Source organism: Microtus pennsylvanicus, chromosome 13 (assembly GCF_037038515.1).
Source record: "Microtus pennsylvanicus isolate mMicPen1 chromosome 13, mMicPen1.hap1, whole genome shotgun sequence".
Taxonomy (NCBI): Eukaryota; Metazoa; Chordata; class Mammalia; order Rodentia; family Cricetidae; genus Microtus; species Microtus pennsylvanicus.
This window is the reverse complement of record NC_134591.1, coordinates 31,969,123-31,993,062: the sequence shown is the minus strand read 5'-3', so window position 1 is coordinate 31,993,062 and position 23,940 is coordinate 31,969,123. Positions and strand designations below refer to the sequence as shown.

At 45.5% G+C, this 23,940-nt stretch overlaps 1 long non-coding RNA gene across 1 annotated transcript; it reads right to left on the bottom strand.

Annotated features, from left to right (window-relative positions):
• Positions 1-10,041: 10,041 nt before the first annotated feature.
• Positions 10,042-23,593, bottom strand: LOC142833752 (uncharacterized). The gene is made up of 3 exons (XR_012907442.1): positions 23,572-23,593; positions 11,264-11,363; positions 10,042-10,223 (listed from the first exon to the last, which is right to left on the bottom strand). It is a non-coding gene; the product is annotated as an uncharacterized LOC142833752 (long non-coding RNA).
• Positions 23,594-23,940: the final 347 nt, after the last annotated feature.

Sequence of the window (23,940 nt, the reverse complement as noted above, 5' to 3'; positions counted from 1 at the left end):
TACACTTCCACATCATTGTTCATCATCAAAGGAAATCAGGACAGGAATTCAGACAGAGCAGGAACCTCGAGGCAGGAAAGGATGCAGATGGAGGCCACAGGAGAAAGCTGTGTATTAGTCTGCTCTCATGACTTGCTCAGTTTTCTTTCTTATAGAATCCAGAACCACTGGCCTGGGCATGGCACATCCAGAATGGGCTGGGCCTTCCTCCATCAACTACTAATTAAGAAAATGACCTGCAGTCTTGCCTACAGCCCCATCTTATGGAAGCATTTTCTTAACTGAAAGCCCCTCCTATTCAATAATAGAAACCAACTGATCAATACATAAATCTGGGAAGAAAGAACCTGCTCATTTCCCTCCCTGTTGTTTCCTGGTATCCTACACTTACCTTCTGCTGTCTCTAGGCCTAGTATCCCTGGCACTTTAAGGATGAAGGTGGCTCCCTAGTTTCTGACCTCTTTTCTCCTCTGTCTTACATAGTCCTGTGTGGTCAGACAGCTTTGCTCTGGGAGGATTTGTCTCTTTTAAAGTTCTAACTATCAACTTCCTCTTCCTGAGGAGAAATCCAAGCAGAATATTCCCCAAGACATTGTGAGCTTACTCTCACCTTCAACATGGGCCTGATTTAAGGACTGAGCAGTGTTCACTGTAACCCCACGCTTAGCGTTGAGAGACAAGTGGGAAAGACACCTCAGTCTCATGGTACCAGCCTGCTGAGTTTGTCTCCATCTTCTTCTAGGAGGGTGAATGTCCACCTGTACAAACCCTCACCTTTGTTCCCATGGGCTTCCCCATCTCAAGCCCCTTCTTTAAATAAGTCACTACTCTGCATTCAGGACCAAGAACTGCCCCTCAAGGCAAGCCCACCTCAGTCATTTTCCTGCTCTCCTGTCTTCAGTGATCCTTGGTGATTTCAGAAGGGCAGCCCCTGCCCAGCTCCCCATGACCCAGGCCTTGTCACCGCTTCCCTCCTCCTTTCTCAACAGTGAATCATTCCTTCCCTATGGCTTTGCTATGCCAAAGCAACTAAAACACTCTACGCATTCCTGACATTATGCTAGCAGGTTCTTTCTCTCATCAGGATGCCTGTTGCCAACTCTGCCTTACAGAAAATATCTGCAGTCTTCAGGTACATACAGGGTACCTTTCAAGGCCTTCTATATCCACACTTTTCCTGTCTTCTGGTGTTCTGAGTACAGGGAGTTAAACTGGATCTGTAGGTTCTTAAGTCTTCTGTCTCTGGTCATTTTTGACCAACTAGTAGCTTGGAGACCAGAGGCATGAGGTGGAAGATTGGATCATGGGCAGCTCTATTCTTGTTTGACTTGCTTGCCGGTCAACAGTGTGAGACTTCTGAACCCTCCTTGCTGTGTATGAGCCCCCCAACTCTGCTCTGTGATTCTTCTACCTCCACATCTTTGTGAATAAGAAAAACAAGTATGCTGTTTGTTGGGAGCCTTAGAACCCTCACCTAGACACAGTGACTGGGTACAAAGGGCTCTCAGGGGGTACCTTGTGAGTCCTTTTGTCTGTCATAGATCTGGTTCCGGATGTTGTCCTTCCTCTGAGGCTGTCTCATTTCACCTTGACTTAAAGAGATGCTGCTGCAGGAGCTCCTTCCACTCCTTCAGCCAATAGCCTTTAAGATACCAGCCCACTTGTGTGTGGTCTCTTTTGCTTTAAAACCAGCGGTAGCCAATTAATACAGTTTCTGTGTGATTATTTTGGGTGTAGGCTAGCCAGGCGGCCAGGACAAACAAGGGGCCCCCTCCTCATGTAACAAGATGCATGCTGCTTCCTCACATTAGTGAGCAGCTATTATATGTTGGACTGTGACCTAGGCACTACCGATTTAGAGGTTACTAAAGGCTCACTGGTGTCTTGCCGATCTCTGACTTCAGCACAGGCAATTAAACTTGAGCCTCATTAGATAGAATGGCTATGGGCACAGCACCAATTAGCAGTCAAGTCCCAGTTCTGTGAATTAGCTGGGCTGTGACTAGATTATCTCTCTGAGCCTCAGTTTCCCAGTCTGCAAGTTCAGTAAAGAGCAGTCACCTCGGGCATTTGTTGTAAGGACCCACATGGTTAGCCTAATCTCCTGATATGTGCTTGTCAATCAGTAAGCATTCGTTATCATGTTTATTGCAGCGGGTACTTGGTTTACTTACAGTAAGTAAATAAATAGACATATTACTGAATGATAACTGAATGAATATCTCACTCACACAAGTCCAGCTGTCAACCATCTTCCCTCAGCAGCTGAAACTCTGCTGTTTTTCTGAATTACTGGGCGTTCCAGATCCTGGGGAAGTGACCTTGGCTTTTGCTGCCATTTCCTTGCTTTGGAATACTGCCCCCAGAGCACCATGACCCAGTCTGTGGCAAACACATCTGGCTGCAGGTGCTCCTGGAGCTTGTAAACAGGGGTTGCCAGGATCTTCCCTGAAGCTCACAGCTTCTCAGAAACTGTTTGGGTTCCTGTTCAGTTGCCTCTCTTTCTGAAAGGTTTCCACAAGCCCCACTGCCCTTCTGGTAAACCCTACTGGCGGGGGTTCCACTTTCGCTTTCCCTGAACACCCCCAAGGGGAGATTTCTCCGCAGTAAGGGCATTCTCCTGTTTCCTTTGGTCAAACCCTAAAAGCTTCAGAGTTTTTAGGATGTACTGAGCTTTACACAGATGCTCCTCACGAGCACAAGCCTCTCAGCTGCTTCAGTAATTGGGGGGTCTGCTGCCTGTGGCTTCCAGCCTGTATGGGACATGCTTTCCATACTATTCCCTCTCTTGTCCACAGTGGTACTTCCCTGCAGGCAGAGATTTAGAAGCACTTCCTACACTAGCAGCAGCCTGCCATTATAATTGTTCTGTTGTATCTGTAGTTGATAATCTCTCACTGAGCCTAATTTGAAAGCTAAACTTGATCGTGGGTGTTTATGTGTGGGAAAACCCTTGCACGCCCAGGTTTCCATACTGTCTACACTTGAGGTGGTGTAGCATCTCGGGATGTGTCCCCTACCAATAAGGGGAGGTTTCAGTATACTCTCTGTTCCTCTCAACATCCCTATATGGTGGGCATGATCCCAAGCCAATAAATGTGGGGACTTGTGTCCGGGGTGGTGGAAAACCTAGAGTTGGGAGGTTTAAAGAGAAAACCCCACACCTTTGACCTTTAGAAACAAAGTCAGGAATGACCGCAGATGGAAGCCCCCAAGGGAAACACAGCACAGCTATTGAAGCCACTTGGCTTCCTACAAACTACCAGGTTACTTGTCTCTCCCACCCGGCCCCTCCTCCTCAAATTGTCGGTGAGGCAGTTCATCCTGATCATTTGTCCCAGTGCACAATTTGAGTTGAGGGAGGAGAGATCAGCAGTGGTGAGGGGAGTCTGAGAAGCCCACACCAATCCAGAAAGCTGAGAAGGGATGGAGGGTTGCTGTGGGTACCAGGTCATGGAGGGGCTTACAGGTCACCAAGGAGCACGGTTGAACCTTCGTTGTAAGGGGAAGTCACTGAAGGTTTCTGCGAAGAGCTCTCGCATGATATAAAAAGAGAATTCTACAGTGGGGTGAGAGCTGTTTAGAAGACAGTAGGAAGAAGCCAAAATGGCTGAGATGAACACTATTGTAGCCCAGGCCAGAGTTTGGGGAGACTCTCAAACTGGAGCAGGGGTGGATCGAGCTGTCTTACCTCACCAGTAGTGTTTCCCCCATCAGTGGCTCTGAGCGAGGACTGAGAGTATGTTTCTATCAAAGTTGGTACCAATAGTCTTCCAGCACCACTGGATTGGAAAGGGTGGGGCAGGACACAGACTTGTCCTCTCAAGATCTCTGTGCATGGAAAAGGCGGCTGGCAGTGTAGTTCAGAAGCAGCAGATGTGTATCTACTGCAGGACATCTCACGGGAAGCTTCTAGAAGAGGAAATGGCAGGTGAGCACCCAAGGGACGTCCTGGGGAAGGGTAGTAGAAGGAGATAAAGCAGAGGGCATAGCCCACGAGCCAGAAAACAGCAACATGTCTAAGCAACTGGAGCCGAGATCCCAAATGAAGAGTCTGATGAAAATCAGAGAGGCTGGTGAACATCACTGCGTGTGCCTGATAGCTGACCACACACATTATCGGTCTCACAGGTCCCTAAATCCTTCCTGTAGCATCTCTGACAGAGAATGTCACTGTTGGGCTCATCTTTTTGCTAGGTTCCTAGGGTTAAGTCACAAAGTAACATTTGATCCTTCTTTACCTGGTTTGAATGTAGGCTGCTGGGCAGTGCAGGTCAGCTGAGCCACATGAGAGAGTCAACGGGTATCTATTGAATAGATCCAGAGTTCCCCGTGACTCTCAGCACTAGAGACCGAGGACACAAAGGCACCATTCTGGTAAGATGTGAAATCAAAGGCCAGACAGTGAAGGCTTGTCAAAAGCTGGACAGCACACCTGGGCACGAGGACAAGAGCACCACAAACTAAACTCCTCGTGCCAGCCTCTTGCCCTACGCTGGCCCTGGTGTAGTCTGCCTTGGACCCTTCTTGTGATTCTAAAGTCTTAGGATTCTCTGGCTTTACCGGCAAGTGGCTTTCCACTATCCCTTGGGTACGTTGGGTACCCTGTGATCTTGGGCTGAGCCACCTGCATAGTTCGTAAGCATTTGGCTCCCTGCCTTGATTGCCACCTTCATCTCTAACACAGAAGAGCCTCTTCAAAGATTCCCCAAACACTTTTCCTATTCTGAGCCTCGGTGTTCTAGGCAGTCTTCTAAAACCTCCAGTTTCTGCTGTATCTATGGCTCCTCAGCATCCAACTCCTTTCAACAGTGATTGACAGATTTTATTTCTTTCTGGGGCTAAAGCACTGATCTGAGAACTTTGTGTCTTCAAAATTGCTATTGGGACTCCCCTTGTATGGATGAAAACACAAGAAACCCACGGAGAAGTCACACGCACAATGTAAGGCTATGCAGCTAACATGTTGTGGATCCAGGAGTCAGACCCTAGCACACTACTCCAGGGTCCATGATGCTTGACCCAGGAAACAGATGCTGAAGGATTAAAGGTGCATGAAGAACATAGGGACTTCAAGGGAAGTCCTAGCAACAGAGGGCTTACTGCTCCTGGAGGCATTTTCTCTTCTTGTTCCTATTCTGCAGGTTGTGCAGTGCCTCGTGATATCCTACCACCCGTGGAGAACAAACAAGAAAGCATCTAAAGACCGTGCAAAGAACTTCAGACTTAGCAGACAAATATACAGGCTGCCTGGCTGAATACTCACGGGTGTTGCTTTGTCTAACTGGTGCAAAAGATTGGCATAGAAAGCATGACAGAATCAGTTCTAAAAACATAAGAATAAGCAGGCCTGCTGATGCAAGCCTGGTGATTCTTGCTGCTTAGCAGATTGAGGCAGGAGGACAGCAAGTGCAAGACCTGCTTAAGGAACAGGCTGAATTTCAACCAGCCTGAATAACTTTTTGAAACCCTTTCTTAAAATTAAAAACTAAAAGGAGGGCTGGAGATCAAGCTTTAGTAGCAGAGCTTGCTTCACACATGAGAGGTGCTAGGCTCAGTTCCCAGCACAGACACAAGCACGGCACATGGTGGGCCCTACTCCTTCAATGTCTCCCCTGGGGAAACCTGGAAAAGGCTCTCCGGCCTGGAGTGGACCTCCCTGGGATGGCATGCATAAGCCTGCCCATGGGTCGTGTGTTCCAGGTTCCGTTTCTAAGGGTCCTCACAGTGTCTCCTACTGTCACCTCCTGCCCTCTTCTCTTCTTAGCTATCTCCTGTACCAACTGGAAAAAAAATTAAAAACCAAAAACCACTTATGGATGTGACCCTCCCCTTCCTCCTTGACATCTCACAAACCACGTCTAAGTAGATCGCTTGCTTGCTTTTCCTCATGGTGCATGTGACAGGGGTCTAGGAGAATAATAATGGCTCTCAGAGGACTGTGACCTCAACAACATGTTACAAATTCTCCCAGACCTCCTCTAGGACAGTTCTGAACTCAAAATATGTACACACACTTGTGCTAAAGCTTGCTTTATTCATGACTGGTATCCCAGCAGACCAAAGTGTCCTCTGTTCCTCATGGCCTGACTTCAACCACGTTCCCCTGTGCCCTGTGTCCAGAGGTTTCCACCAGCAGAGCATGTCTGAGTTCTTTGGCAAACTGACTTCCCGCATGCTCCCAAGCTGCTCTGTCTTCACCAGTTACCAAGATGTCCCAGGTCAGATCGTATTTACACGACGTGTGTTTGGATGGGTATACCTTGCCTGCTGGGCAGCCACACTAAGTAGAAGAGAAATATGCATAGGATGTAAATCAGCATCCCAAAGAACAAGAGGATGCTTTCTTGGGCATCCAGAATGCGACCCTGGGGGCCTGAAGGAGGACCTGTCATATGCACAGGATCTGGAAACAAGGCATCAAAACAACGTGCGTTCTATTTTCGGCCACTGTGCTTTCATACCACAGATTCTGTATCCTTAAGTGTCTTAGTTAGGGTTCCTATTGCTGTGAAGACACCATGACCACAGCAACTCTTATAAAGAAAACATTCAACTGGGGTAGCTGATTTACATTTTCAGAGGTTCAGTCCATTATCATCATGGCAGGGAGCACACCAGCTGGGAGTATGATGGTGTGCAGGCATGCTGTGCACCGTGGCCCCCGTCTGCGCTCTATGCGCTAGACCCCAGTTTGCGAGCTTCGGGCAAGGGGCTGGAGGTTGAGAATACTCATGCAGAGACAGACCAACACTCAGACCTTTTAACACTGATACCAAAGCCCCTCTTTATTAGCTAGCACCCTATAGGCTTAAATACACTGCAGTCAATGGCCAACAGGTGAAAATCCCATCCTCTGATCCTCTAAGCTAGGCACAGCTTCTAGTAACTTTAATTAGAAGGTTCTAGGAGGGGAGAGCAGCTGAAGGCCAGCAGGACTGATTAATCCCAACACAGGCAGATATGGTGCTGGAGAAGTTGCTAAGAATCCTATATCTTGCAGGCAACAGGAAGTCAACTGAGACATTGGGCGGTATCCTGAGCATAGAGTCCTCAAAACCTGCCCCACAGAGACACACTTTCTCCAACAAGACCACACCCACTCGGGTAAAGCCACACCTCCTAATAGTGCCACTACCTATGAAAGTATGGGGTCAATTACATTCAAACTAACTCACTAAGACTTAGCACAGAGCCTATGACAAAATATACACCCCTCTTCCACTTACGTCTTGGTCATCCATTCACTGAACATTATATACTCACACATGGTACGGGAAGTCCTTCTGTATATGTGTTGCTTTGCAATGGGGTGGGGAGGAACTAAACTGAATGCTGGGAGAAAGAAGGGGGAGTCAGAGAGACACCATGTAGCCACTGCCACCGAAGGAGACAGATGCCCAGGGAACTTTACTGGTAAACCATGAACCTCATGGTAAAATATAAAATAATGGAAATAGGTTAATTTAAGATATAAGAGCTAACTAGCAACATGCTTAAGCTATTGGCCAAACAGTATTTTAAATAATATAGTTTCTGATCTGGGCAGCTGGGAAACAAACAAGCAGCCTCCAATAACATATACACATGTGCATGCATAATCCCAAACACTGTTTACAGGTATGCATGTGCACACACACACACCTACTAGCTATTGGAAGACGCAGAATGTGTCATTAGAATATTGGAATTGGATAGCAAACAAATAGAAAGTGAATATGCATGCCAGTTGTTAGTATATCATGAGGAAAACAGCATTTCAGGCATGGGGATGGAGGCTGGGAAGATAACTCAGTCAAGTGCTTGCGCTGTAAGCATGGAGACCTGAGTTCAAACCCAATCGCCCATGCACAAAGAGTCAGATACAGAGTTACAATGCCAGCACTAGAAAAGCAGAGACCGTAGAATCCCTGGGGTTCTGTGGCTAGGCAACATAACATACTTGAGGAGTTTCATGCCAGTCAGAGACACTGTTTCAAACAACAAATGAACAAAAAGCCTACAAAGGATGGTTGTGAAATAATCTTTTTGTACCCTGTGAAAAAGTATCACTCCGATTGGTTTAATAATATTTGAATGGCCAATAGCTAGGCAGGATTTCCAGGCACAGAGGACGCTGGGAAGAAGAGGGTGGGAACAAGAGAAGACACAGAGGGAGCAAAAAAGCAGGCTGGACAGCGCATAGATGAGGTAAACCAGCCTCGGGGCAGCACATAGATTAGTAGAAATGGGTTAATTTCAGTTAAAAGAGCTCGCTAAAGATAAGCCTAAGCTATTGGACAAGCTTTCATAGTTAATAATAAGTTCCCATGTAATGATTTGGGAGCTGACTGGTGGGATAGAGAAAGACTCGTTACAAAAAGGACAGGCAGTACTTGAGCACACAAGAAATTGTCCTATGGCTTCTTCATGTACTCATACACATGTGCATGCCCACTCCCAGACCCTATATAAAGGCACACACACACACAAACACATACACACAAGTACAGGGAGATAACACAATTGGTAAAGTGCTTGCCATTCAAGCACGAAGTCATGTTAAAAAAAAAAAACAGGTGTGGGTATATGTACTTGTAACCCCATTACTGAGGAGGCAATGACAGGAGGATCCCTGGAGCTTGCTAGATAAATACTCTAATTAACTCAGTAGACTCCAAGCTTGATAAGAGACCTTGTCTCAAAAAATGAGATGCAGAATAGTTGAGGAAATCACCTGATATCAATCTCTGGCCTCCACATACATGCGCAAATATATGTGCCACATGTACATGGACAAACACACAAACTTGTTGCGGTGCTTTGAATAAGAATGGCCGCCATAGGCTCATATTTGTGAGTGCCTAGTTTAGTCATCAGGGAGTGGCATAATTTGAAAAGTATTAGAAGGTGTGCCTTGTTGGAGGAAGTATGTCACTAGGGATCATTTGAGTCTTCAAGAGTCCATGCAATAATAAATCTCTCTCTCTCTCTCTCTCTCTCTCTCTCTCTCTCTCTCTCTCTCTGCCTTCAGATCAGGATGTAATTTTCAACTACTCAGCTACTGCTCCAGCATCTGCCTACATGATTTCATGTTTCCTGCCATGAAGATAATAGAATAAAACCCTGAAACCATAAGCCAAGTTTTAATTAACTACTTTCTCTTATAATCGTTACCTTGCTCATCATGGTGTCTCTTCACAGCAATGGAACAGTGACTAAAACACGTGTGCACACACATACAAAGTGGGGACAGAGACATGAAGATATACTTTATGTAGGAAGTGATCTGGGAAGATGTCTCTGATTTCATAGTTTTTCAGTGGGCAGAGCCTTAAGGCAAATGAAGAAGTAAGCCATACAGCTACCTGTGGGGAATATGTCCCAGGGCAGCAGAAGGGAAGGAAGTGCAAAGACCAGCTGCAAAGCAAGAGTGTAAGGAAGTGTTAGAGACAATGAAGAAGGTGTGGGAAATGGAGCAGGGGTTGGGGAGGAAGAGCAGCTGGAGAGACGGTCCAAGAAGATCTTGTGGGCACTCGAGCTAGTGGAATGGGCAATGTTTCAACTGACAGGGAAATCCAGTTGGGAGTTCAAGTTGATCAAGCTCTCTCTGAAGGCTATGTCTGTATAGTTGAGAGTGAATACGAGGGTAGAAACAGGAGCTGCTAAAGGTTATTGCAACAGCTGTAAAACGAGATGATAGTGGCAGTGACCAAGTGGTGATGCTGAGAAATGTGTAGATCACTTAGGAGCTCTGCAGTTCCCGTTGGCCTAAAAAAAAGAAGGAAGACTCTAGATTTCTGATATGGCTGCAAGCTGAGCCTGTATTTGTTTTTCTCTTTTATAATTTCATTGATATATATTTGACAAGCATAAACTGCATTCATGTAGTATATAATATTACAATTTGACTGAACCAGATAGCTTGCTCTTGCCAGCCAGATAGCTCAATTTTTTTTTATGTTTTCTATAGTAGCTAAATAGTGAATTTATATTTGCACCATTCAAGAGTACCTTATCCTTGTCAATGCTTACCCTACTACTCTGGAAGAAGAGCAAGTGCTCTTTACTTTTTGCTGAGCCATTGCTCTAGCCTCCTTCCTTTTCTCATTCTGTGAAACAGATGTTTTCAATGCCGGGTTAAGCTTCCCAGTGAGTGGTGGACAGTGATTATAGGACCTCCAGGCATGCTAGATAATTCAGGGAATGGAGAGGTGATGGATTCCAGGCATCTTTGGAATTCCCTAAGAAAGGAGGCAGGTTATATTACAAAGATGTAACCAACCGTTTGGAATAAAGATTTTATACAAAACTGAGAAAATGTCATTTACAGGTAGCAGCTGAAATCACGCAGGTAAGTTAAGAATAGTCTTTCCCCATTTCTATATTGTGCAATTTTCCTGTAAGCTACATGTATCTTGATTAACAAAAGAAAGAAGAGATAAAGAATAATTGATCTAGAATACTATGTTAAGAAAGGCAGGAAAAGGAATCTATTTCCTGGAGCTATAATTGTTTTTTAATGAAGTAGATCTACATTTGTTAATTAGGGAAAGAAAGACAACTTAGCCACACTGTCTGGGGACTGAAATTTTCATTGGTGTGGGTCACCCAAACACATCTAAGGTCTCTGGTAGTACATGTTTCTTCATGAAACATGAGCTTTCTTAGTTCATCTGTGTGGTTTGTGGGTTCCTTGAGGAAACTGTGCACATGTTATGTTTCGTGTAAAAGGTTTTTGTGCTTTAGAGTGTGTCTCTGTGTGTTTTGTCAATTAGTGTTTGCTCTATCTACCCCAGGAGCCCAAGAGCAGCAGAGCTGGGCTCCTGTCTTAGCTCTCACTATCTCCCGGTGGCATCTCCAAGTTCAGATGATCACTTAGCTACCTGGAGTTGAACGACCACGTGCACTGCTGACATTGCTCTGTGGAAAGGACACCAGGACACTGTGATCCTGGAAAGGAGGTCAGGACAGTCCAACAAATGGGATACCCAGAAACCCTACAGCATGAAGAAGGGCTGACAAAACTAATATGCATTCTACATGGGAGTGGCTGAACCGGGAAGGATGTGATAATACCATCAAAAAGTTGACTTGATCCCAACCCACACTGTTACTGAGCCAGAGATAGATTTTTAACTCACTATTCACAGAAGAAAAAAATAAAATAAACAACAAAAACCAAACAATCCTGACAGTATTTGCCACTCAACAGTGAAATGAACTGCGTTAGAAAGAGTTCCCATTCTTGGGATAACGGAGAGATGGAGTTCAAGGAGCAGACCTGAGATTGAACTGCATCTTCCTAAATCTCCTCTCAGTTTGCAGATGCCCTTGGGTGATGAGTGCCAGGAGCGAGCCCAGCTCTGCGGACTCCCGTATACCTGTGATTGATAGTAAAAACACTAGTCAATGAACAGCACATGAACACATTGTTATGCACAAAACCATGCTGCATGGACCCTCACCATCAATTTCACTATCTTCTTCCCGTATTTTTATGCTACTCTAACTCTAACACAGGGAACAAAATTGCACGGGCTTTTCCTAAATGGCTATTAAATCTCTGGTTCCTTCTTACCAAGATGCACACTGTCAGTTTGACCTAAGATAATCCCAAGGCTTCTGAGAAATTTACAGCGAGGCAAATACCTATCATTCCTCAGGCTTCCTGGACCATGTGGTGACTGCCTTCAGCCAGGCACTGAAAGGCACCCTTGCCCCAGAAGGTGCCTGCTCCTGGTGTGGCCCCAGGTCAAGGCCAATCAATTTGGCTTTGAGGGAAGGAATGTGAAGCAAGTCTCTCCAGGAAGGTCCAGATGTTCTGTTGCACTTTCATGACGGCTTCTGCTAAATGACATATGGCAGAGTCCTTGAGAGTCTGGCCAGGCATTGTCAGGAAAGGCAACCACTGATGGTCAGGCCCCCTGGAGGACAAGGGAGATGCAGATGAAGTAACAGAGGAATGAGCTGTCACAGAAACCGGGGACTAGAAGGTGGTTTTCAAGCCAGAGAACCTGATACTCACACAGCTTGACCTCTTCACTTTTATAGACGAGGCAGTGACTTTCCAGAAGCGAAGTCCAAGGTCAGCTCTGCAACAGTCAGAGCTGTACTTACGTGGCTCAGAACGTTATTTCCCTCTGGATTTATACCTGCAGATCATTGTTTAGCTCATCGCATCTTAACCCTGAACACACTATACCATTTAGGCTGCAGAGCATCCACTGCACTCAAATGCCTTCAGAGGGATTGACGAATTTTAAATATTTGCAGGCACCCTGCTTCCCACCCCGAAGTCACATGGTGAAATCTTAAATTCCAAGGTGATGGTATTAGAAAGTGAATGGGCCTTTAGGAGATGATCAGGGTGGAGCCTTTGTGAGTAGAATTAGGGCCTGTGTCAATTTTTGGTGTTGTAAAATCTATTATAGACTGGATTATCTCTAAGTAATAGAAATGTATTTCTCCCAAGGTCGAAAGCTAGAAAGTCCACGATCAAGCTAGTGTGGAGTGTTATGAGAACTGGTTTCTGCTTCTTGCTGGATGGTGCCCTCTTCAAAGAATGGATGCTACGTCATCCTACGGTAAAAAAGTTGAAAGTGGCCCAAGCGCTTAATGAAACTTCTCTCCTCAGGGTCAGAATCTCCGTTGCGAGGGAGGAGTCCTGTGACCCTGTGACGTCCTAAAGGCCAGGCCTGGTATTATTACTGCATTGGAGGCCAAGTTCTAACAGGGGTGAAACACAAACACTTGAGCCACAGCCGTGCTCTTATTTTAGAAGGCCCCGGAACCTTCTTCCTCGCCCCTCCCCCGGGTGGCGAAATGGCAAGAAGCCATCATTTTTGAGGAAAGTGGTTCTCACCAGGCATTAAATCTGCCTGCACCTTCATCTTAGGCTTCCTGGCTTCCAGAACTTTGAGAGACAAGTTGTTACTGTCTGTAAGTCCCCTGGTTTATGGCGCTTTCTTCTAGCTAAGCTGGACCGGACTAAAGAAGAGATTCTATCCAGGGAAAGTGCTGAATTTCCTACCAGGGCAGGGGGCTATACCCCCAATGGGACAAAGAAGAGCTCCTGTCCACAAGCAACCAAGGGGAATTCCGCCATCTAGTGACAGGTTCACTGTGGGCAACTATCCCACTGGGTAATCAGAGTCTCTCTTGAGAATTCAAATCTACAAAGAGGTGCAGTGTTACACAAAGTACAGAAACAATTTAATTTGTTTTTTTTTTCAAACAAGGTTGCGTTCTATGGCCCAGGCTGGTCTAGAACTCAGAGATCCCTTCTGTCTTTGCTTCCCAAGCGCTGGTATTGAAGGTGTGCCAACACACTGGGTCAAGTTCAAAAGTTTGAATCATCAAGAAAGGATAAAACTCTTCAGATGTTAATTAAGTAAACTTACTGTTCCTTAATTCTTGTTTCTGTGTGTCCACCCTTTCCTGTTATGGAGAGCTAGAGGAAAATAAAGACAGACAGATAGACAGAAACAGAAAAGCAGCCCCAACCCGACTTTTCAGTATAAATAATTGGAGCAATTCTTATACCATTCACTGTTTAAATTCCAGGCAATCACTGCACGGGTCACTTGATTTCTCCTTCCTCTATTTAACATTGGTAGAAAACTCCATTTATTCAAGGCACAAAGATAGTTAACTCTTATTCCTCAGTCTCAGTCTTAGCTGGGAAGTGGAGGGGGAAGCACTATTACTACTCGGTAATGATTAATATGGAGAGATCAACAGACAGTGTTGGGGCAGCACACACACACACACATAACCTGTCTGGTGAAGTGGATCTGAGAGCAGGGAGGAACACTGGGAGCACGGTTGCCAAAAGGAGTTGGATTTCAGCAAAGAAAGAGCGGGGCCAGGCAGGCCAGCTTCCATCGAGGGCACTGAGCTAAGGATCTGTATGTGTACGTGGGGAAAACGGCAGTTTGACGGCCATAGGGCTGTTAAGTCACCAGGGCATAGCAAGAAGGAGGCTGACCATTATCAACAAAGATAATAACTCAGGTTTCATGTTCTGGCCAAGTCTCACCAGCAGTCAAGGCCAGAACAAGCTTCACTGAGCCTGTAGACTAGAATTTTCCAGAATTCTTAATTTGAATGTCATTAGTCAGCCAAGCTCAAGTTCATCAGGGTCCCTACCACACCTCCTTGCCTGTGTTCTCTTATGGAATGTATTTCCTTCTGCCCCTTCTGAGTGTGGTCCTTGCTCTCAGAAGGGTTGTCAGTTTTCTATGGGTAAGGGGATGATGGGACCCCTGCTTTACATGGGTTATCTCAGGAGATATGGAAGGGGAGGTTCGGAAGGATGCTCTTGAGGGAGAGAAATCCCTTAGAAAGACACTATAAAAGACCAGCCAAGAGATGTCAAACACCTATAGCTATGCCCCGAAGGACACAGAACATGTAGAAGAGTGGCATGCATCACCTCTTGCTATTCCAACAACTGTGGAGCTTTTATTGCCTTTCCCTCCATCATTCTTTGAAGGCACAAGAAGGCTGACTCAATTATCTCTATGAAGCATTGACCTGAAATTCAGACTCTAGGTTACACGATGTAAATTTCACTCAACTGCACTCTCTTGTGTGAGATTTTTGTGGCATCCAAAGGTAGCTCAGCTGAAGCTTAGTATGGACTTTGGGATCCAGGAAAAACCACTGAAGATGGCTCACTGATCTGTGTGCTTGAAGCTGGTGGATTGCATGGCCTTGTCTGCGTTTATTTGGGCTGCAATAGCAGTATACTGTAGACTGAGTGGCTCATAAAGAAAAATGCTTATTCCTCACAGATCTGAAGAAGTCTTTGGCAAGATACAGTGTCCCATGAGGACATGTTACCCCTGTGCCCACATGGTAAAAAGAAGTGATTATCCCTCTGGGATTTCCTTAATAATGACACTTATTACCCTGTTCAGGGGCCTCTCTACCCTGACCCGGTCACGTCCTAAAGCTCCACCTTCTAATATCAACACTCAGGGAATGCAATTTTAACATATGAATTGGGCTGGGGCACAGACATTCATACCACAGCACTTGGCAAAACCTCTCTACATTTTCCCTTTAGAAATAAGAGGAAAATAATCCAAGCTTGGTTTGTATAATAAATCACAAACACCAAAGCAAGGTTAGGTGTTATAATTTGGCTTTCAGAACCACTGGTTTCAAATAGGGTCAGAGGATCCTTTGTAGGCCATAGCAGCCTAGACTGGGAGCCTCTATCTCCATCTCCCCCAGTTCTGAGGAGAATTTAGAAACTACCCCCATCCCTGAGCAGCACCCCCAGAAACTGAAATGCTCCCCCTAAGAGAGAGCTTCTCAAAGTGCAGATCCAAGAAGATAGTATGGGCATTGTTAAAGGTAAACAAGGAATAATTTCAGTGCTGTACAAAGAACCATGTAACAGAGAAAGTAGCTCAGGAGGTAAGTCACCTGTAAAGATTAGCTAGCAAGCACACTGGCCAACGTGACTCCCATCTTTTATCCATGACATCCATGACGGTATTTCACCCCATCAGTGGGAGCTAGACTTCACAAACTGATGCAACTGGCTGATTTTTGCAAAGGGAGATGTGAAGGTTCAGAAAACATGAGTCCTTGCTGACCATACTGTCTTCAATGTCTAAAACAAAAGGCAAAGGAGGGCTCTTACAACAGATCGCTTGGGCACCTGCAATGCTGGATTCTCAGGCCCCCTCCTTAGACCCCTTGAACTGTAAACGCAGAAGTTTGGGTCTAGTGATCAGCTTCCCCAAGCCTGCTATGGGATTCTGACACTGAAGACTGAAACCATTGCTCCAAAGGGCAGCAGCAGACCAGAAAAGTGCTGTTGAATTCGTGAGTCTCTCCTGAGTCCTGGATTTCATCCAAGTGAGAAAATTCTGCAAAGTCATTCAGAGCCCCAGATGTTATTGGTCAGAGTGAACGTGAGCAGACAGCCTGTTGGGAGGTTCAAATTCAAGTTTCACGTAGTTTTTTTAAATCTTTATTTATTTCTTGCTCTGATCTTACCTGTGATGATGGCTCCTTTGGGAAGCCTCTACTGACCATCCTGGCCCTGTGTCACATGTTCCTGCTCATCATCCCAGTGCCTGTCACCTTTTGGTCACATACTCCCCACTCTGGAGCCAGATGAATAGAGACATTGACCTTCTTGTTTATCCTTGAGTTTCCAGAATGTAGTAGTAGTAGTAAGGTATTCAGCAAATATGTACTTGATTGAACACCTTGCTCACCTTTGCTGAGAAAGCCCATTATGGTAGCCCTTGGCCTGAGTTGATGCTCCTCTTTTTGCCTTGTGCCTTGTTCTATCCCCTTCAGTCCAGCTGTAGCTACTAGGCCATTAGAAATGCTTGGGCACTCTCTTTCTAATATGCAGTCTATGCTGAACTCTAAGTTGGTCTCCAGCATCCCACAGCATTACAGTCAACGCTATAGTCACTGTCATCCCACAATCCTACCCCAGAATTCAGGATCTACCATGAGGGAGTGCTCCATCATGATCTATTGTACTCTCATTACACAAGAGGCCTCAGTGAATGACTTATCACTGACTTACTTATTCAACATTCAAACATCAGCTATAAGGTCATTGAGGAGACGAAGAAAAACCAACCCCAAAAGGAGTGACTTGCCTGGGCTATACAGCAAGTGGGTAGCTGGGCTATAGCTGGGATCTATGGCATCAGACTTTCATCAGACCACTTTATACCTCTGTTGTCTCTTCACTGAACTAAAATGTTTGGTCTTTTTTTCCTGTAAGTAATTGGAGCCATTGAATCTCTGATGCTTCGGGGAAATGGCAAGATGTTTTCTATTACCCGGAAGGTAAGTGCCTCCTTCCTCTTGCCACATTGACTTGCCCGATTTCAAAGGCATCTGCTTTCCCAGAAGAGGGTCACAAAGTCACCACTGCACCCCATAAATCCTTCCTGGGCATTTCCTCACAGCTGTGCCACTTGACAGCTCTGAATCCGCATCACAGTGGAGATGCCAGGAGAGCTGTCCCAGCACGTCATGTGCACAGCCAATGATGGCCCATGGCTGCAGGAGTGCACCTGAACCACGGGAGGCCTGTCCACCCTGCCTAGCTGACCATCACAAAGAGCTGATGCATCCCTTGATTTACGCCTGTGGATTAAATACGACTCCCCATCCACTCTTGCTCAATCATTGCAGAGCATCATAAGCTGGAAAGGAAAGTTGTTTCTTGGCTGTTACTTTGAGTGAAAAGGAAAACACGATGTTCACGGAAACATTTTAATCATGTCAATAAATAAATAATAAATAAGGTAGGAGAATTGGCTGAGCCACTAGCTGGCACCTTTCAGAGGAAGGATGTCTTTCATAAGAAGAGTTATTATAGTAAGACAAAAGGAGACAAATTCAATTTTTTATAATAAATTAATTTGAAAATTAAGTTACAAAATATAAGTATCCCATGAGCTTGTTTTCTTTTAGAAAAGAATCTTTGGCTAGATGGATGAATGAATGGGTGTATAGAAGAATCACAGAAAGACATGTAGGAAATTTGATGTGTGACTCCCGAAGACATCAAAACCCCCACAGGTTGAGAACCCTGCTTTGGAGAATCAAAGTTTGTATAGATGGAGACGCGTGTAAAGGAAATATATAGTAGCTGTGAAAACAAACTATGTCCTATCACAGACTAGACTGAGCTCAATCCAACCACACAATCACACAACCACACAACCACACAGCCACACAGCCACACAGCCAGCTTTCTACCCAGTTCACACTGTCTGGAATATAGTGTTTACTCAGTAGATATCTGTTAGTGACAGCCATCCTAGTAGCTATGCTGATGGAATTCTTATAGCTGACAGTAATTTTAACATGGATTTAATAAGAATTTGCTCATTCTTACAACACTATGAAACAGTTTATTCCCATCTTACAAGCAGAAAAGGTGAGTCTTAAGAGGCTGGAAGGCTAGGCTAGGATCACTCAGCAATAAGGACTTAAACTGAGGCAGAGAGACTATAGGATGCTGTACGTTTCTCTTGAATTAATCCACCAGTAATGATAGTCTACCCACCGATGCCAGCAACAATTCCCAACTCGAGGAGTTCCGTCGGAAGAAATGGTAAGCTGAATACCAGATGAGTCTAGTGAGATTCTGAAACCGATGGGCATCAAAAGTCCATCCAGAAACATGGACAACCATGGGTGAGGGTGGAGAAGCAAGACAGCCAAGGGCTTCCAGGCTTAGAAGAGCCAATGCAAGGGCATGGAGGTAGGCTGGAGCAAGTCTAAGCCAGCTTCTGTAGTCAGGCTTCCTGTCTTCATTGTGCTTCTCAAGGACAAAGCCACTTTGGAAGCATCTCCATTTTCCTAATCCCAAACAGCACCTGGAACTGGGCCCTCAGTGAAAGTGTGAAAAAATCAGTAACATTGGCTTCTGTGTTTCCAAGAAAGACAGAAAATTGGATTTCTAGAAGACACTGGAAGGCTGAATTGGAAGATGACTCCAACTTGTAAGGAGTAGCCAAAGATGACCAAAAGGAAATGAATTAATGTTTTTACCAAGACATTCTGGCCTCAGGCCCCATCTCAAACCTGTTCTCCCAGTAACAGAATGCAAAAGCCCCCACCTCTGACTAAGGTGCTGTGGAGTTGCTGGGATATGAACATATTTACCCAAAACCACAGACATTTGGATCAAGGACAGCCTCCTCACACGGGGCCCATCATGGGGATGCAATCAACATGAAGGCCTCCGGGAACTTGGAAATCAGCCGGGGAAGATAATTGCCTCAAGGGTGCTTCGGCTGAAGCTCTCCCCACATTTTGCTGTAATAAGTTCTTTTTGTTGTTGTGGTTGTGAAGTTCATCTGCTTTGGCCCCTTTGGGGCTGTAAAATTCAGTTGTGATTTGCAGCAACTTTTTTTGAACTTAAGAAAACGTGAGGGAAAAGAAAAGAGTCAGATTTTCCCACTCCACGGTCTCTGAGTTCCCAGTCTGCCTGTGTTTGTGACTGCTCGAGATGCCCGGGGAAGGAAAATAGGGCATGGCAGGTGGGGAGCACTTTGGTTGAGAATGATGGCGGGGCAGGTGCCGTGCACCAGAAGATGGTTGCTCCTGCGGTGATGCAGAGAGATGGGGATTGCCTTTTATCAAACTGCAGGCCACAGGACCCACTCACTGCCTACAGCAAGGCCAGGTACTTAGCTTGCAAAGGCTTCAAGTGGAGAGGACTTGCAATCCCCGGGGCTTGGGAAGCTAAAGCAGGAGGATCACAAATTCAATCTGTCAAAAAAAAAAATTTAGCTAAACTTGATGCCAAGGAGTAGCTTATCACAAGAGAGCCCAATGGCCTCAGCTCCCTGGTTTTTAGACCTCGTCTTCATTATTAAGCTCTCAAAATCACGATTCTCTGTCAGAGTCTATCCAATAAAGAACTGTACACTTGTCTTGGCGTCATAGTCACCGAGTAGTTTTTCAGCCCCCATTCTGTGTGATGGATGGACAGTGAATCACACAGTTGTTTCACCCCAAATTTTCATAGAGATTGCAGTCAAATAAACTCCTCTTTGGTTGAAGTTACTGTTTCAACGGACAAACTATCTTCAATTTAATTATTGCAGCAAGGGTGACTCAATCTTCACACTTCTGAGACGCTATTTGAGGGCACTGATTGCTCCCCTAACCCCCAAATAATCATCCTAGGCCACAACCTTTACGATGGCTGGAGATTTGTTCAGTTTTTCATCCTGGTAACTTTGGTGGCATACCAGGCAACACATACAACTCTGATGGTTACACTGGCAACTTCTATGGCTTAAACTATATATCCCATAGTTCACTGCTTCAGCTTCTCTCTGGTTCTCATGGGAAACTAACAAGCCCTTTATTGAAGTGCCCAGGCTCCAATCACATGGCTCTCTTCATTTGCATATATTGCTCTTTCCCAGAGCTTCTTGTGTCAAACCGAGGCCCACATGATCATCTCTAAAGGAGTACTACAATCGGACTATCTCTATCCTTGGCTTTGACCACGACATTGCAGGAAATCCAGCAGACAATCTGTTGCTAGAAGTCTGGAGACCTTATCAGCCTTATCAGTAGTTTATGTCTTCCTGCAAATCCAATTAGAACACTTAAAATTATTTTATTTTGGAGCCCAGAGAGATGGTTCGGTGGTTAAGATAACTAGTTGTTCTTCTAGAGGACCCGAGTTCAATCCCCAGCGCTCTAATGATGGCTAACAATCATCTGTAACTTGAGTTCCAAGGCCTCTGCCAGCACCAGGCATGAACATAATACACAGGTATATGCAGACAAAACACCTATAGACATAAACATCCTGAAAGTAGTAGTATAAATTAGTTATGTTTTCTAAACCCTGATTGTTTTGTATTTTGATTTTAACATATTGTGAAATAAACTCTTGTGAATAAAAGCCATGACTTTTAGAAGCCACCACTGTTGACCCTGCTACACAAGGTAGAGAGGCCGATGACCGCTCTGGGTTCCTCTTGGTTGAGGAAGTGTTTCAAGTTCAAGCGCTAGTCTTTAAAAAAGACTTTTTCAAAATGTTTTCTTCATACAATATGTTTGGATTATACTCCTCCCATATCCTCCACACCAAGAAAAGGTCCCCCCACCTCTCTCTTTAGAAAGCAAACAAACAAATACAAACAAAAAAAGCCCCACTCCCTCCCAATGGAAATTAAAAGAAGATAAATAAGACAAACAAACAAACAAAAAGCCCAAACAAACCAACATGAGACAAAATGTCTTCAAACACATCACTAACTTCATTTTGTGCTGACCATTTAGTGCTTAGCTTAGGGCCTTCCCATGTGTGATTAATATTCCCTGTGAAGCTCCAGTGGAGAAAACTAACTTTTCACCTGTCAGCGGTTATCAGCTATAGATAGCTTCTTGGTCTGAGGTGGGAGCTCACGTCCACTTCCCACTCCCAGCGCCAGGACCCTGTCTAGCAGCCTCCTTGCTTTCAAAAGGTGGCAATCTGGTTCCCACAGGAAAAGGAAGGAAGAACGTTCACACTGAGTTGCTGGAAGAAAAGGCAATGAAAAGAGCACAGGCTTAGGTGCAAAGGGAACCCTGGCGCTCGACAGCAGCAGGAATCTGTTACACAGCGGATGTCTTCACGGGCGAGAGGAGGGAACAGCTCCAGAAATGAAAGACAGTATTTGTAAGGAAGGGTCCGCTGCTCAGAGGCTAACCTGTTAGAGCAGGCCTATAAGCTTGAGAAGGGAAAGCTGAAGGGTTAAACGTCCATGTCCTTTGCCATAACCGCTACTCACTGCTGCTTCCCTTAGGCTGGGCTCCTCCAGAAGTTAAGAGCTAGCACTGCTCAGTGCCGTGACCCCTGCAGGTTATCTATCTGGGTGCAGGTGAGAACAGAGGCCTGGGGGTAATCAGGACTGGTGTGGAAGTTTATCAACACAATAGTTACGACTTCGTTGATAACCAATGTACAAGTAGGCATGACTGTAAGGGATAACTGCCGTGGTACTTGGTATACACTTGGTCCTTTGAAAATGCTTATGTAGACTAACTCATTGAATCTTCAGCAGACACAGGAGGTAACACAATCACGATCCTATTTAACTGACTCGGAAACCCGGGATCGTAGACCTCAAACACTAACTGTAAGCGAGAGTGTAAACTCAACCTGGTGTTTGTAATTACAGATTCAGTATTTATTGTCCACCTTACCCCCAAATGATAGTCACTGGTTTAGATCTTAAATCCGAGACAAAATAGGGGGGTGAATGAGGTGTGGGCTGGGACGCGAGCTATTTATTGTCATCAAGGTCAAGCAAACATCCTCCAGTTAAAAGACGTTAAAGTATAACCCCGGAGAAGAGAGGAAGAGGCGAGGGAGGGAGGAGGGGCTGCCAAGCCAATGGCACATAGAATACAGGCCAAATGTCTAATTATAGCTGACAAGGCTCTCATGATCTGGGCCTCTTTCCCTCTGCCCCCCACGGGGCACTGTGTCCCAGCCAAAGTCAACTTTGTTTAGTTCTCTAAATAGCCCGCAGGTCTTTGCCCCAGCTGCTGCTTCTGCCTGGAACACCTCACCCTGTTTTCTATTGCCCCTTCTTAACTCCTGCTTACCTAACAGGCAGGGCCCAGTGAGGGCCTTTCTTTCATCATTCCTCCCTCTCCTCCCTCTGATAGGTATTTATTTGACTGCCTGGTGTACACGGACGCCATGATAGCTGGCCCTAGGCCTGCAGGGTTCTCTGAGGAAACTGCTCCTCCACATCCACGTGTAGGCTGGGTATTTTCCAGTGTGTTGGCATGACATCCTGGGCTTATCAGATGGCAGCTTTCTTACTCTGTGCCATGGCACCCCGGATATGGATCTGTCTCTGTTATACCACAGGCTCCACAGGACAGAAGTCTGTCTGTCTGACTGGGTGGGTATTAGATTTCCATGCTTCAATAACAAATTGCCTGACTCTGAGGCTTAAAATGACAGTTTACCGTCTGTGGTTACCTAGGTATATGTTTCACAGAAGTTCACTGGGCTAATAAAGTCAAGACACCCAGCGGCTCTTGGGAAAACCTATTTTCTTGGCTTTCCAACTATAGGCTACCCATAGTCTGTGGCCAAGAGCCCCTTCCTTCATCTGCAAAGGCATCTAAGGCGGGTAGCAGTTGCTACATCACTATGATGTTGACTTTTGTCTCTATCTTACAGTTTGTAAAGGCCCTGATTATATTAGGCGGTCCTAGATAAGCCAGGTCAGTAAAAAGACTTTTAACTCTAGCCAGCACGTTAATTCCCTTTTGCTTACGGGTTCCAGGGATTAGGACTGAGATATCTTTGAAGGCCTCTCCTTCTTCCCACTATAGTGTGCTTCCTAAATGTAGGATATCCAGGAAAGACCAAATGTCTGAGTATGTGGCTAGAAATGTGAGTGGACGGGACACACAGAACCTCCAGGTATATGTTAATGTGTGATGCATAAAACTGCTGTGTAGCTGGATATTGGGGTTGCAACAGGACCATGTGGGGGGGTGGAGTGGGGAGCTGAAATTACACACTGCCTGACCTCACTGATGGAGCGCTGGTATGTAGTGCATGTTGGGAGCTTAGGGATCATCAGAAACGGGAAATAGAAGCATGAAATCCATAACAGAGTTCTATTTTCCTGAAAGTACTGTGAAGTATTTAGTTTATTTCCACTGTAGATACTCATGCTTCTGGACCTAGATTTCTTTTTTTTTTTTTTTTTTTTTTTCTAGACAGGGTTTCTCTGTAGCTTTTTTGGTTCCTGTCCTGGAACTAGCTCTTGTAGACCAGGCTGGCCTCGAACTCCCAGAGAACCGCCTGCCTCTGCCCGGCCTGGACCTGGATTTCTGCACTCTATCTTCACATGTGCCTGTGGCCACACTGAGACTGAAAACCCTGTCTTGACCTGGAACAGGCAGTTCTGAGGTTGACTTGGATGAGTCAGCACACAGCTCAGACACACGTGTGCTGCCAGCATTGAGAAATCAATCACTGCACAGCTCCCTGTTGTTACTCTGAGGGCCACAGCTCCTCACACAGATGCTTTGATTCCCCAGCCCACTTCTTACCTAATTTCACAGATCTAAGAACAGTAGAACCCTTAAGTCATGTCTAGCCTGACTTTCTTTTCACAGACAAGCTACTTCCCAGTGAGTGAGTGCAGATCCTGAGGAAGAGGCTGAGAGAGACACTTAGGATACAGACTCCAGAACTGCAGGAAGTCTTCCATTGTAGTGCCACAGTCTCTCAGGGAGCCTGGAGGAAGAACACAGGATTTCTGGTTCAATTCTACATAAAGACGGATTCACTCTTCCAGAAAGCCCCACCTGCCTGTATCCTTGAAGAGTAACTACACTGTCTCCCAAGGGGAGGAAAAACACTACACAACTCCCCATCAATCTTTCTTCAATTCATGCATCCCCGTCTTACTGTGGGTA